Below are 13560 nucleotides of genomic sequence, written 5' to 3'. Positions count from 1 at the left end.
AGAATGGCTGCTAGCTGGGCGCGCTGGCACAGGCTGTGACCGAGCAGCGGACGTGGAGAGGAGGACCTGGGTGTCCCGGCTGCGAGGAGAATACCCGGCTCGCCGACAGAGAAACTCCGAGCAGAAGGGAGTGGAGTGGTGTGTGTTCTGACTCTCGAGTAGAGTGGCCGCTCCGCCGGTCGGTCTCCGACCAAGTTGTTACGCTACCATGACAATGTAAATACTGTACATAAAGTTCTCCCTTTTGGTCACCTTAAATCCGTCTCCGGACCGCTTCGTTCCTGTTCTGCCCGACAACACCTGCTGAGCGACGGCATGCTACCCGATCCACAACACTCCCCTGTCCCTCTTGCAGGATGTGCTTCACCAGTTGAATGCTTGACGGCGTGCGAATAAAGCTGAAGGCCAGGCTGTCGGCCTCCGGTCCCCTAATTAGCATTGGCTCCCGACAGCCGAGGATTCCTGGCGCCATACAGCATCTTGCTCAAGCGCCTCCGGGGTCCCGCTATGGGAAGATGCCGCCAGAGATAGCGGCACTGCGGAGACGCGCAGCGCACTGTCACACAGATCTACTTGGACGGCTGATGTAATAAGAAGAGACTAACGGCGGCCCGTTAGGTTAAGAGAGGGGATTTCAAGGAGAGGAGGAAGTAGCAGGGGCAGGCGAAAGTCCGCTGCAGAGATGAGGTCAGGAACTTTGCTGCGCCAAGACGGCCGCGGCTAGCGCAGCAACCTAACTCAGCGGCTGATAGTGATGAAGACGACAGATCAGATGCGAGCCTGGAGCATAGAATATTAGCAGGTAAATTTGCACTGCGAACCAAAGAACAGAAAGAATAAAAACAATGCCTGAACTATTTTTCTTTTTAATTTTCACATCTATAGTGGGAAAGACATTGTTTTGGGACTGTCTTCGCTACTTCACTCGCGGTGAGAAACTGCTCTTAAAGTGACACTGAGGACAGTTCCGTCCAGTTGCAAATTTGTAGCACAAATCAATGAGTATGAGAAGCAAAAAAATACACAAGACTGGGTGAACTTTTTTATTTAGACAGCAACAATGAAATGATGTTGTACCGTGACTGAGATCCTCTCTTAATGCTGAAGCTTGTTCTAACACGCGTTTGGCACCTCACCAATGTTACGTGCATGCGAGGGTGACTGGCTGATGGGCTGAAGCTGCTTGGAAGACAACATAGTTTCTACTTCTTTTATTGGCAGAAATAGGAAAATACATCATAGAAAACACGGAAGAAATACCAAAACACAAAGTCCGCTTGTTACAACACTAGTGGCTGCACCGTGCAGCCCCAATAAGCAGTGACAAAAAAATGTGGGAAGAGCTTGTATAGCTACGCCTGCATGCCTCAGGCGTGACTAGAGAAGTGCAGTGAAAAAAAAAATGTCCACAAAGTATTATAGAAGTGATGCAAGTGAAAGTCCACAAAAATCATTAAGTGCGACGAAAAGCTCATGCGACCGAGCGTGGAAGTGGTGCAGCTGTCACCGAAAACCACGAACGAAACCACAAATGCACCTGGAAGGAAAAGGCAAGCAAGAGAAAGATCAATAAACGTGCGGCGAGACACTCTGTACCCTTCGCCTTGCTTACAGGCTGCATTCTCACGGTCACGGCATTGTCTTTGCTGACACCAACCTCCAGCTGTCTTGAGCAAAAAGGTCGCGCTTATCACAACAGTGCATATGACTCTGCCTGATCATTGTTTCACATAATCCCACCTCAGCATGCTTCCCCAGCAATGTCCGAGGAGGGAGAAAAAAGTTTTTGGTCCATGCGAACCGCACAAAGTGCAGTTCAACACACAGGTGCTCTGAAAGCATGTTGAACTGGATCCAGAAGTCAAGGCGCATCGCTTCGTCGTTGTTGCAAAGTCATGTCGCCGTGCATGCAGCTTCGTAGGAGCCGTGCTGTGAAGCGTTTTACCTCTCACATTTTCGCTGGAACATCCCAGCACACCTGGCAGAAAGTGCGGCCACAGCGGCTGGTCCATCGCTGCCGGCCGCTTCCCTGACCAGCGTCCAGCTGCTGCGCGGGTGTAGTTGTTCTCTCCTGGTCTGGCAGTTATTCTCTGGACAACGCGGAGAACGGGTCAGTGGAGGCGAAGGTGACGAAAACGACGCATCTGTTACGCGCTCCAGTATTAATTCATGGCTCACCAATGAGTCCACTCCGCGACCGGGGGCAGTGACAGCAGGGCCTCCATAGTAGTCGAGTGGGCGTTGGCCAGCGCAGGGGGGAAGGCGCCGTCGATGCTTCGAGTGTGAGCGCTGTCTTTGCCCCCAGGACGCGATGCAGCTGCCTTTCCCTCGGCGTTCTCCATCAGGGTGCTGCTGCTGGCGCACGATCGGGCGTGGACGGGCTCACGCAAGCGTAGGTGAACAGCCGAGCCCCGCGATGATCCACTGCCGGCTCAGGTAGCCGTTGACGTTCACCTGCACCCGCGCCGCGGACTCCACGCTGCTCTCTCTGGCGATGGCGGCCAGCCGAGGCGCACCGTGGCGCCGCACCGAACGCCAGCGGCGGAGGTGGTGTCGCCCCCACCTCCGCCGGTCTGGCTTCCAGTGCGGTGTCAGCGCTCCGTGGATCGGCGGTGCGCGTGCGCTCGATCTCTGCAAACTTCTTTGTCGGCGCTGCCAGAGTCACTGGCGAGGCATGCCTGCCAAGGGCTCTCGGACAAACGGGGCCGCGACATGCAGGATTGCATCAATTTTTATTAAAGAGTTGCGCATATAATTAGAATCATAGCGCCTATTTTCCAAAGGCGCAGCGTTGCATGATCTTGAAATTTTGATATTCAAATCCGCATTCCACTGAAGACAAGCCACAGCTGGATAAATGTAAAAGATTACAGCGACGCAGTTCCTTTTTTGCTTGACTGCGTTTTAGGCAAAAGGAAGAATGGCATGAATGTGAGGGTGGCAGGCGATGACGTTGACGATGATCCAAACAACAAATGACGCCGACCCACGCTGGGGGATTGGCCATGAAATGGGAGGTATAGACGAGGATGTTGGAGATAGCGGGTGATATTAATTCAACAGAGACAGAAATAGAAATACTATAAAAATTATCATGGCAGCCACTGCGATTCGAATGGGAAATTTCACGTGGCGGAAAAAAGCAGTGCTGGGGCTGTACCCAAGTATGGTGACGCCAAAAGACAAGATGGGGCTGCTCAAGCTGAGGCCAAACTGTCTGCAACAGCTCGTTTCACATCCTGCTTCTTAAAGAGGAAAAACGGCGGCAAAACAGGCAAAAGCTAAGCTTTAAAGGCATGACGCGATAGTGTAATGGTTTCAAGACCGTATATGCAGAATTAGTCATTCTCTATTTTACATTTATAGGTAACTGGGGGCCTGCGGTGAAGCGGTCATGCGATGCGCCAATGCCCTGCGATAGAAGGTGCTGCCACTGGTGGGGCTTGCGCGACCCAGGTTGCTATTATTATATACCTGAGCCAAACGCAGCACAGCACTCATTATCGCGCGCGAAAGTTGGTGATTCCTAGTCGGCGACTTTTAGATATGCGCGCCCTCCTGCGTTTAACGCTCCTGTGTATGTTGGTTAAGAGATTTGGCTGTTAGGTTCTTTCAGACGTCAAGCAGCTACCATGGCCGCGGCCACTCAGCCGCATTGTTACAGCGGATCAGGAAGCTCCGCCCTCCGATGAATTGCTCAGTGCTTTGTGCCGGCGTGTCAACAGTTACGAACCACTACCCGGCCCATGTGACACGGACCACCAAGACGGACCACCAAGGTGTACGATATGCCACTATCGTGTGTGAAAGACCCTTTTTTCCAAGCATCTCACCCCAGAAGAGCCAAGCACCAGGCCGGAGGAAACCTTGTACCCATTAGAAAATCGGTGGGTACCCGGCGGCACTGAGGATCGAACCCTGCACCTCCCGAATCGAGCACGCCAGATTGCTAAAAACAGACATAGGCAGCAATATGTCACATATAATAGGGAGTTTGAAATAGAAGTATGAACGAAAGAGGTTGGAAGAAGACGACAAGGATGCGATAAGGATGACGTGGATTAACCGAAGAAAAAAGAAGATGAAGAAGTATTCGGTGAGGTGGGAAGAGAAGATTGGTGGAGAAGAGAAGAAGAGGACGTCGACAAGGATGACGTTTACCAACGCCAAGGTTCTAAAAGCACGAGGGAGAGCGAGGCACGGGGGGGGGGGGGAGAAGGGGAGGTTCCGGCGGGTCAGGAACGCCTCGGATGGAAGAGAGCAACGCCGGCTACTGCTCCAGTGATCTCAAGTTCTACGGCGCTGCACCGTGGACTTCCTACCGTTCCTGAGCCCGTTCCGGGGAGTCAACGGAACCACCTGCTACGACCAGGGCTACCTCTAGCGCTGTTGCCACCCATCCGGGTGGTGCCCTTTTGTGCTCGCGCTTCCTTCCTGCTGTGAAATTCGGCGAAGTAGACGTGACTGCAGGCCTGCCAGAGGGGACGACGACAATAGCGTCCCCACGTGTTCGAACAGGAATGCCGGAAGCAGCGACGATAGCGTCCCCATAGCGACGATAGCGTCCAACAGGAATGCCAGCGACGACCATAAGCGTATTCGTTCCGGTACTCGCCAGGACGAAGTGCGGTACCAGTGTGGTCCCCTTCAGTCACGCTGGATTTGAACAATTGCCCGAGTGCCGCACCTGCGACAGAGCCTCCGCGTTCCGGTCACCAGTCAAGCTCTTTCGACACCTACGGGGAGACAGCCTGCATTCCTGTGTCATGCAGGTGCCCTCCGGACGCACGTGCGCGGCCGCCTGGAAGCCGCGGAGACGACGACGTGACCGGGTCCTGTTCCCTTTCCTCGACCTAGCTGCGAAGAAACATCAGGACCGCCCTGCCGTGGGTGGTACCATCAGTGCCATCGTGTGATTGGACATCATTCTTCGAACTGTATTCCCCAGCTAGGGATCTGGGGAATACGAAGAGTATCTAAGGAGCTGCTGGTTTGATGCCATAGGAGGCGCGAATGTCCGGTATTGGACTTATTTTTGGAAATGTGGCAGAGAGTTTGAAGGATGCTTCACTCCCGCCACCGTTTGGCCCGGTATTGCACTACCTCCGGGATCGGCCTTGTCATTAGCGCGTCTTTACTATCATGTCTTTGTATCCCATCTTTCAACTCTCCTACTATCTGCGCGTGGTAGCGATTGTGGCTCGGCTTGAGCCAGTGAGCAGGCCTGTTCACTTTCCTTTTCTTTCTTCCTGGCAGCAACAGACCTATGCCAGAAGGAGCCCCCTTCTTGAGAGGTATCAGAGACTCCCGACTCCTAAGAAACTCTCCTTACAGAAAAGCACTCTCAGTTGCCCGTGCTTGTACATAATGTAAATAGTCCTTGTATAAAGTTTTTCAAGTTTCCTTCCTCCGATCGTCCTCGTCTCTTCTCCGGCCCAGTCACGCTACCTGAATCCCAAGAACTGGTGGCAGCGGTGGGACGTCCACGTGAAGTTACCGGCTACAACGGACCTCGGCAGCTACGGGACTGACAAGCGTCAGCTATACCTTAGCAGGGTGAGTGCCCAATGTTTTCCGTTCATTTCGCCAGACCGTACTAGCACAGGCAGATGCTAGGTGCGGATTCCTGTTGTCTGGAAAATTGATTTAGGGAAACTGCTTTGTCCACTTCAAGCTAGGGCTTTTGTTTTAGTGGGCTTGCTAACGCATGGTGGAACTCACGATGGAGAAGTTAAAAGTGCAGGAGCTGCTCGAAATTTGCCAGGAGCTGGGGATTTCGCTACGTTCTGCGAAAAGAAAAAAAGAAATTCTCTAGGTTATGCGGCAGGAGGAGGTGACTACTGAGGATGTCGACCAGGCTTCGGAAACGATTGTTGGACGCAAGAAAGAAAAAGAAGAGCTTCGGCTGGCTCAAGAGAGACGGGAGGTCCGTGAGGCAGAGGAAAAAGCGAGAGAACATGCTCGAAAACTGAAGGAGATCGAAATCGCGTCGAACAGAGGGAATTTGGCGCGTCTTAGCCCTGTAGCTTCGGTAAAGGAGCAAGGGAGGCAGAGATTGCAGGATCTCATCTCACCATACCGCGTGGGAGGCGATATTGCACTCTTTTTGGTAAATTTCGAACGTGCATGCGGGAAGGTGCACATCGACAAGAGCGCTTGGTCGGAGAAGTTACTTCCTCTCCTTCCGTGCCAGGCGGCCTAAGTGGTGGCTCGCCTCTCACGGGAAGAGTGTGATGACTACTAGAAGGTAAAGCGCGCACTGCTTAGAAAGTACCGGCTTTCTGCTGAAGCCTTTAGGCAGCGATTCAGGCAGGCAAAGAAAGGCGGAGAGTCACATACTGACTTCGCGTACCGGCTTAAAGTCAACCTAAACGAATGGCTTAAGACCGCTGAGGTGCACGGAAGTCATGACAAGGTACTGGAGTGCATCACACTAGAGCAGTACTATAGCGCGATTCCAGAAGATCTGAGGATATGGCTGCAAGATAGGCTAACAGATATAGACCTAGAGAAAGCAGCACAGCTCGCAGACGAGTATTACGTTCGCCGAAACCTCCAAAGCAAGGCAGGGTACGCTAACAGGTTAGGAAAGGGAGAAACCTATTTAAAGAGGATCCCCGACCAAAGGGTGTCACCAGCACGCCGAGATCGCCGAACAGAGGAACCGGGATCAAAAGGAGGAGGTAGCGAAAACAAGATGGAGTCACCCAAATCTGCCGATTCGCCGAAACAGCAGGCACCTGGAGCTCGCGCGTTTGAAGCGCGAAAGCCCATTGTCTGCTATAATTGCAACAAGGAGGGTCACATCTCAGTGACCTGCAAACAGCAAAAGATGGCGTTCGCGTGCATGCGAGACACGGAGGAAAACCTTAAATTGTTGGAGCCATACATGCGGGACGTGATTATAAATGGCAAGAAATTCAGGGCACTGCGGGATTCAGTGACTACCATGGATGTTGCTCACCCGCCCTGTGTTTCCTCCACGGACTACACCGGCGAATGCGCCTGGATTAAGCAGGTCGCCGAAGAACAGAGTGCATGCTTGCCTATAGCGAAGGTGACCATAGAGGGGAATTTTGGCAGGATAGACACAGAAGCGGCAGTTAGCGCAAACTTGCCGACACACTTGCCCTACCTGTTTTCGAACAAATCCGAGCAGCTGCTGAAAGAGAAAGGTCTCTCTTTCACCTCGGGCTTGGCTTGCATGACGCTAACACATTCTCGAGCGCAAGAGCTCGCAAAGAAACTCGACTCCGCTCTGATAAATGAGCAGGCACCGAACCATTCTCCCGACCAGCCGGGGGATTCTTGTAAGAAAACTGATCCATCTGAACCGCATGAGCATGACCATGAAGGTGTTCCCGAACCAGCGGTAGCTCATGAAATCCAAGGAATTGCCGACTCCGTAGAGAATGGGGCAACAGGAACCAACGCGAAGGGCTCTACATTAACACCTGCTTCGACTTGTTGGGAGGAGTTGACTAAGGTTGATAGGAAAGTACGCATTGCAGAGCAGAAAAGCGACCCATCGTTAAGAGCTCTAAGCAATAACGTCAGAGCAGCGCAGTCATGTCTAAAGTGTACTTTGACAAATCTGCACACAAGCGCACCTTTCAATCTGGCGACCAGGTGATGTTGCTGCGTCCGTCAAAAAGGAACAAGCTTGAGGTGCAATGGGAAGGGCCAGCTAGGGTGGTGTCCAAGCTTTCGGACACCAACTATGAGGTCAAATTTAAGAACAAAAAGAATCGGATAATCCACATAAATTTGATGAAGCCCTATGTGCAGCGTCAGGCTAGGGTTAACATGGCGCTGAACATGCCAGGGGAAGAGATCTCAGACATACCTTATGTCCTACATGAGGACGAGCAGGCAGCGAATGAGCTGCTAAATTAAATCGACAAAGAGCCACGTTTGTCAGAAAATCAACGAGGAGACATCAAAAACGTCGTCCGCGACTTTGAGGCGGTGTTTTCAAACAAGCCAGGAAAAACAACCCTCGCCGAACACGGCATTCAGCTGTCTAGCGAACAGCCAATCAGGAGCAAACCGCACCGTGTCTCTCCAAGACAAAAAGAAATCGTTGAGACGGAGATCCGCCGTATGTGCGAACTTGACGTCATAGTGCCCTGTGAAAGTGACAATACGTCACCAATCATTATTGTAGAGGTTCCAGGCAAGGATCCCAGACCTTGCGTGGACTACCGGAGACTGAATTCAATCACAGTAGACCAGACCTACCCCATTCCGAAAATCGAAGAGAGGGTTGAAACAGTCGCTAAATCAGAATATATATCCACACTGGATTTAGTTCGTGGTCACTGGCAGGTGCCACTCACTGAGCACGCCAGCAGGTACGCAGCATTCGTGTCCCCCGCGGGCACGTTTCGCCCTGTAATGTTGAGCTTCGGCTTGAAAAATGCTCGTACTGTTTTTCAAACTTGGAGGAGAACACTGAACACCTGCGTATTGTGTTGAGCCGACTGCTTGAGGCTAGTTTTTTTTTTTTGGTACCTGCATCGCCTTTCAGCATTACAGCAGGGGGGCACTTTCACATTCAAAAAACAAAAAATCATGCACTTAACGCGTGAAAAAAGGCATCATTAGGTAGAACATTAACAATATGTGGCGGCAAAGCATTCCATTCGCGAACTGTTCGCAGAAAAAACGAATAACAGAGTACGTCACCTTTAAAAGGAAATTCATGAAGCTTTAATTTGTGGTCCCTTCGCTTCGAGACATAGAAAGGCGGCTTCAAATATTTTGATCCGTCTATGCCAGTCTTGGAATAGAAAATGTTATGCAAAACTTTTAATCTCAGGTTTCTTCTTCGAGTTTTAAGTTCTGGCCACTGAAGATTCCTTTTGCTTTCCGAGACACTGAGTGTCCTGGAATAGTTTCCAAGTACAAAGCGGACTGCCCTATTTTGAATTTTTTCCAATTTGTCAATAAGTTCTTGTGTGTGCGGGTCCCAGCACACTGATGCATATTCGAGTACTGTGCGGACGCGAGTAAAATATAGCTGTTCTTTGAGATGCTGTGGAAGGTGGCTGAAATTTCTTCTTAACAAACCTAATATACCAGCAGCTTTCTTTACGACGTAATTAACATGCTTTGACCACCTCAGGTCAGCAGTAAGATAAACGCCTAAGTATTTAAAATTCTGTTCTTTTTTCAAGGCCGCATGGTTTATAGTGTAGATATAAGCAGGGTAGGAACGCTTCCTCGAAAAGGTGACGTGTACACACTTTTTAGTATTCAAAGTCATGTCCCAATCATTACACCACATGGCTATCTTATCTAAGTCGTTTTGCAGGCTTTGCACATCAAGTGAACTATCTATAATTCTATAAATCACGCAGTCGTCTGCGAACATTCTGAACGAAGAAGTAACATCAGCATTAATATCATTTAAATACAACAAAAAAAGAAGTGGCCCCAGAACAGAGCCCTGGGGGACGCCTGAAGTGACAGAGCCATAGTTTGAGGAACGACCACCAACAACTATACACTGCTGCCGTAGGGATAGGTATTCAGAGGTCCATACAATGACTCTTTCATTAAAATTGTAGCTGCGTAATTTAGAAACAAGGAGATCATGCGCAACAATATCAAATGCCTTCTGGAAGTCCAAAAAAATGCAATCAATAACTTTCTGTTTATCAATAGCAACTGCGATATCATAAGTAAACTCAACCAGCTGTGTAGAGCAAGACAAACCTTGGTGAAATCCGTGCTGAGCAGGGTTAAGCAACGGTAAGGGCGGGAAAATGCCACCTGGGGTGCGCAGAAGTGAACTATCTTGGGCACGTGGTTGGACGAGGCCAACGCAGACTTGCAGAACTTAAAGTGGCTGCCGTGGTGGAGTACCGCCGCCCAACCACAAAATCGGAACTAAGGGCGTTTCTTGGCCCAGCAGGCTATTATCAGCATTACGTAAAGGGCTACCCTGATCTAGCCAGCCCCCTGACCGACGCGCTGAGAAAAAGTGAGCCTGCCAATCTTTCTTGGGTCCAAAAGAAAGCGAAGGCATTTCAGAGTCTGAAAACGGCCCTAAGCGAGCGCCCAATACTGGCTGCGCCAGATTTCTCGAAACCGTTTATCATACAATGTGATGCCAGCGACCGCGGGTTAGGCGCTATTCTTTGCCAGGAAAGCGATGGCAGGCACACACGGCCTGTCCGTTACTTGAGCCGCAAGCTCAGCACGCGAGAAGAGGCGTATAGCACGTCTGAAAAAGAATGCGCATGCCTCGTTTGGGCGATAGACAAACTGGCATGCTACGTCTCCGGGTCCCGTTTCACAGTAGAAAAGGACCATTGCCCCTTGACTTGGCTGCACAATATGTCGCCCAAAAGTGGTCGTCTACTGAGGTGGAGCCTGGCACTCCAGCACCACAGCTTCGAGGTTCGCTAAAAGAAAGGCAAGCTTGCCGACGGGCTAAGCCGAGCCTTTTAGCTAGTAAAGATTTTACAAAAGGGGATGTCCCCCAAATTTGTAGTTTTGGAGGTTTATTTTATATTCTGTTCCTAATAAAGAGCGCATATCTCCCACTTCGCAGTAATGCTGTAAATAATCAGGTAACATACCTAGGAGTACGTTTCCTCATTTCGGCAAAGGATAAGTAAGAGCGAGGGGTGTAACGTACCTTGACTCTGAGGAATTGGGGCGGGCAAAATTGAACGCCACGTCGGCCAAATCGAGTCACCTATTCCTGTACCGCGTGCCCTCTCAGCACCAACCTGATTTCATTTAGCGAATTTTTTTTCCCTATCCAAGTGCGCCTCGAGCGGGAGCACACGCCTTGGACAGGTGCCCTGTCAATACTACTTGTCGGGAGAAACCATGTGTTCATTCAAGCAAAACATTTGATCTCTTCAAGCTTTAGTTGGTCTTTTTTTGTTTTGCTAAGTTCAGTTTTGGCCCTGAGTTTTGGTCTGGCGGGATGAGTGGGTTCTGAGGGCGCTTGCTTTTGCCAGGTGTGGTTTGGCGTCTGTGATCCCTTTTGGCTAGCATTGCAGAAAATTTCCCAAGACGGCCATCTGACGAGGGGAAGCGATGCCGAGCTTCGGCACTGAAGGTCATCAGAAGACTCCCAAAGAGCATCTGGTTCCTGGCACGCCCAGTCAGCCGAGATACGTGCGAGCAGTTCATCTTCCGGGCGCAATATCTGGCGGTGGGGGGGGGGCTGTTGTGCTCGCGCTTCCTTCCTGCTGTGGAATTCGGCGAAGTGGACGTGACTACTGGGCTGCCAGAGGGGACGACAAAATAGCGTCCCCACGTGTTCGAACAGGAATGCTGGAAGCAGCGACGATAGCGTCCCCATAGCGACGATAGCGTTCAACAGGAATGCCAGCGACAACCATAAGCGTATTCGTTCCGGTACTCGCCAGGACGAAGTGCGGTATCAGTGTGGTCCCCTTCAGTCACGCTGGATTTGAACAATTGCCCGAGTGCCGCACCTGCGACAGAGCATCCGCGTTCCGGTCACCAGTCAAGCTCTTTCGACACCTCCGGGGAGACAGCCTGCATTCCTGTGTCATGCAGGTGCCCTCCGGACGCACGTGCGCGGCCGCCTGGAAGCCGCGGGGACGACAACACGACCGGTTCGTGTTCCCTTTCCCTCGACCGAGCTGTGAAGAAACATCAGGACCGCCCTGCCGTGGGTGGTACCATCAGTGCCATCGTGTGATTGGACATCATTCTTCGAACTCTATTCCCCAGCTAGGGATCTGGGGAATACGAAGAGTATCTAAGGAGCTGCTGGTTTGATGCCATAGGAGGCGCGAATGTCCGGTATTGGACTTATTTTTGGAAATGTGGCGGAGAGTTTGAAGGATGCTTCACTCCCGCCATCGTTTGGCCCGGTATTGCACTACCTCCGGGATCGGCCTTGTCATTAGCGCGTCTTTACTATCATGTCTTTGTATCCCATCTTTCAACTCTCCTACTATCTGCGCGTGGTAGCGATTGTGGCTCGGCTTGAGCCAGTGAGCAGGCCTGTTCACTTTCCTTTTCTTTCTTCCTGGCATCAACAGACCTATGCCAGAAGGAGCCCCCTTCTTGAGAGGTATCAGACTCCCGACTCCTAAGAAGCTCTCCTTACAGAGAAGCACTCTCAGTTGCCCGTGCTTGTACATAATGTAAATAGTCCTTGTATAAAGTTTTTCAAGTTTCCTTCCTCCGATCGTCCTCGTCTCTTCTCCGGCCCAGTCACGCTACCTGAATCCCAAGAACTGGTGGCAGCGGTGGGACGTCCACGTGAAGTTAACGGCTACAACGGACCTCGGCAGCTACGGGACTGACAAGCGTCAGCTATACCTTAGCAGGGTGAGTGCCCAATGTTTTCCGTTCATTTCGCCAGACCGTACTAGCACAGGCAGATGCTAGGTGCGGATTCCTGTTGTCTGAAAAATTGATTTAGGGAAACTGCTTTGTCCACTTCAAGCTAGGGCTTTTGTTTTAGTGGGCTTGCTAACGCATGGTGGAACTCACGATGGAGAAGTTAAAAGTGCAGGAGCTGCTCGAAATTTGCCAGGAGCTGGGGATTTCGCTACGTTCTGCGAAAAGAAAAAAAGAAATTCTCTAGGTTATGCGGCAGGAGGAGGTGACTACTGAGGATGTCGACCAGGCTTCGGAAACGATTGTTGGACGCAAGAAAGAAAAAGAAGAGCTTCGGCTGGCTCAAGAGAGACGGGAGGTCCGTGAGGCAGAGGAAAAAGCGAGAGAACATGCTCGAAAACTGAAGGAGCTCGAAATCGCGTCGAACAGAGGGAATTTGGCGCGTCTTAGCCCTGTAGCTTCGGTAAAGGAGCAAGGGAAGCAGAGATTGCAGGATCTCATCTCACCATGCCGCGTGGGAGGCGATATTGCACTCTTTTTGGTAAATTTCGAACGTGCATGCGGGAAGGTGCACATCGACAAGAGCGCTTGGTCGGAGAAGTTACTTCCTCTCCTTCCGTGCCAGGCGGCCTAAGTGGTGGCTCGCCTCTCACGGGAAGAGTGTGATGACTACGAGAAGGTAAAGAGCGCACTACTTAGAAAGTACCGGCTTTCTGCTGAAGCCTTTAGGCAGCGATTCAGGCAGGCAAAGAAAGGCGGAGAGTCACATACTGACTTCGCGTACCGGCTTAAAGTCAACCTAAACGAATGGCTTAAGACCGCTGAGGTGCACGGAAGTCATGACAAGGTACTGGAGTGCATCACACTAGAGCAGTACTATAGCGCGATTCCAGAAGATCTGAGGATATGGCTGCAAGATAGGCTAACAGATATAGACCTAGAGAAAGCAGCACAGCTCGCAGACGAGTATTACGTTCGCCGAAACCTCCAAAGCAAGGCAGGGTACGCTAACAGGTTAGGAAAGGGAGAAACCTATTTAAAGAGGATCCCCGACCAAAGGGTGTCACCAGCCCGCCGAGATCGCCGAACAGAGGAACCGGGATCAAAAGGAGGAGGTAGCGAAAACAAGATGGAGTCACCCAAATCTGCCGATTCGCCGAAACAGCAGGCACCTGGAGCTCGCGCGTTTGAAGCGCGAAAGCCCATTGTCTGCTATAA

General features: G+C 51.2%; 1 long non-coding RNA gene and 1 pseudogene across 1 annotated transcript; one reads left to right on the top strand and one right to left on the bottom strand.

The window, feature by feature from the left end:
• Positions 1–1196: 1196 nt before the first annotated feature.
• On the bottom strand, positions 1197–2755 carry LOC144094439 (uncharacterized). The gene is made up of 2 exons (XR_013306500.1): positions 2179–2755; positions 1197–2090 (listed from the first exon to the last, which is right to left on the bottom strand). It is a non-coding gene; the product is annotated as an uncharacterized LOC144094439 (long non-coding RNA).
• Positions 2756–3094: 339 nt separating this feature from the next.
• Positions 3095–12067, top strand: LOC144115324 (uncharacterized; annotated as a pseudogene).
• Positions 12068–13560: the final 1493 nt, after the last annotated feature.

This window comes from Amblyomma americanum, chromosome 1 (genome assembly GCF_052857255.1).
Source record: "Amblyomma americanum isolate KBUSLIRL-KWMA chromosome 1, ASM5285725v1, whole genome shotgun sequence".
Classification (NCBI taxonomy): Eukaryota; Metazoa; Arthropoda; class Arachnida; order Ixodida; family Ixodidae; genus Amblyomma; species Amblyomma americanum.
Note: the sequence above shows the minus strand (reverse complement) of the source record. Positions and strands in the feature narration are given on the sequence as shown.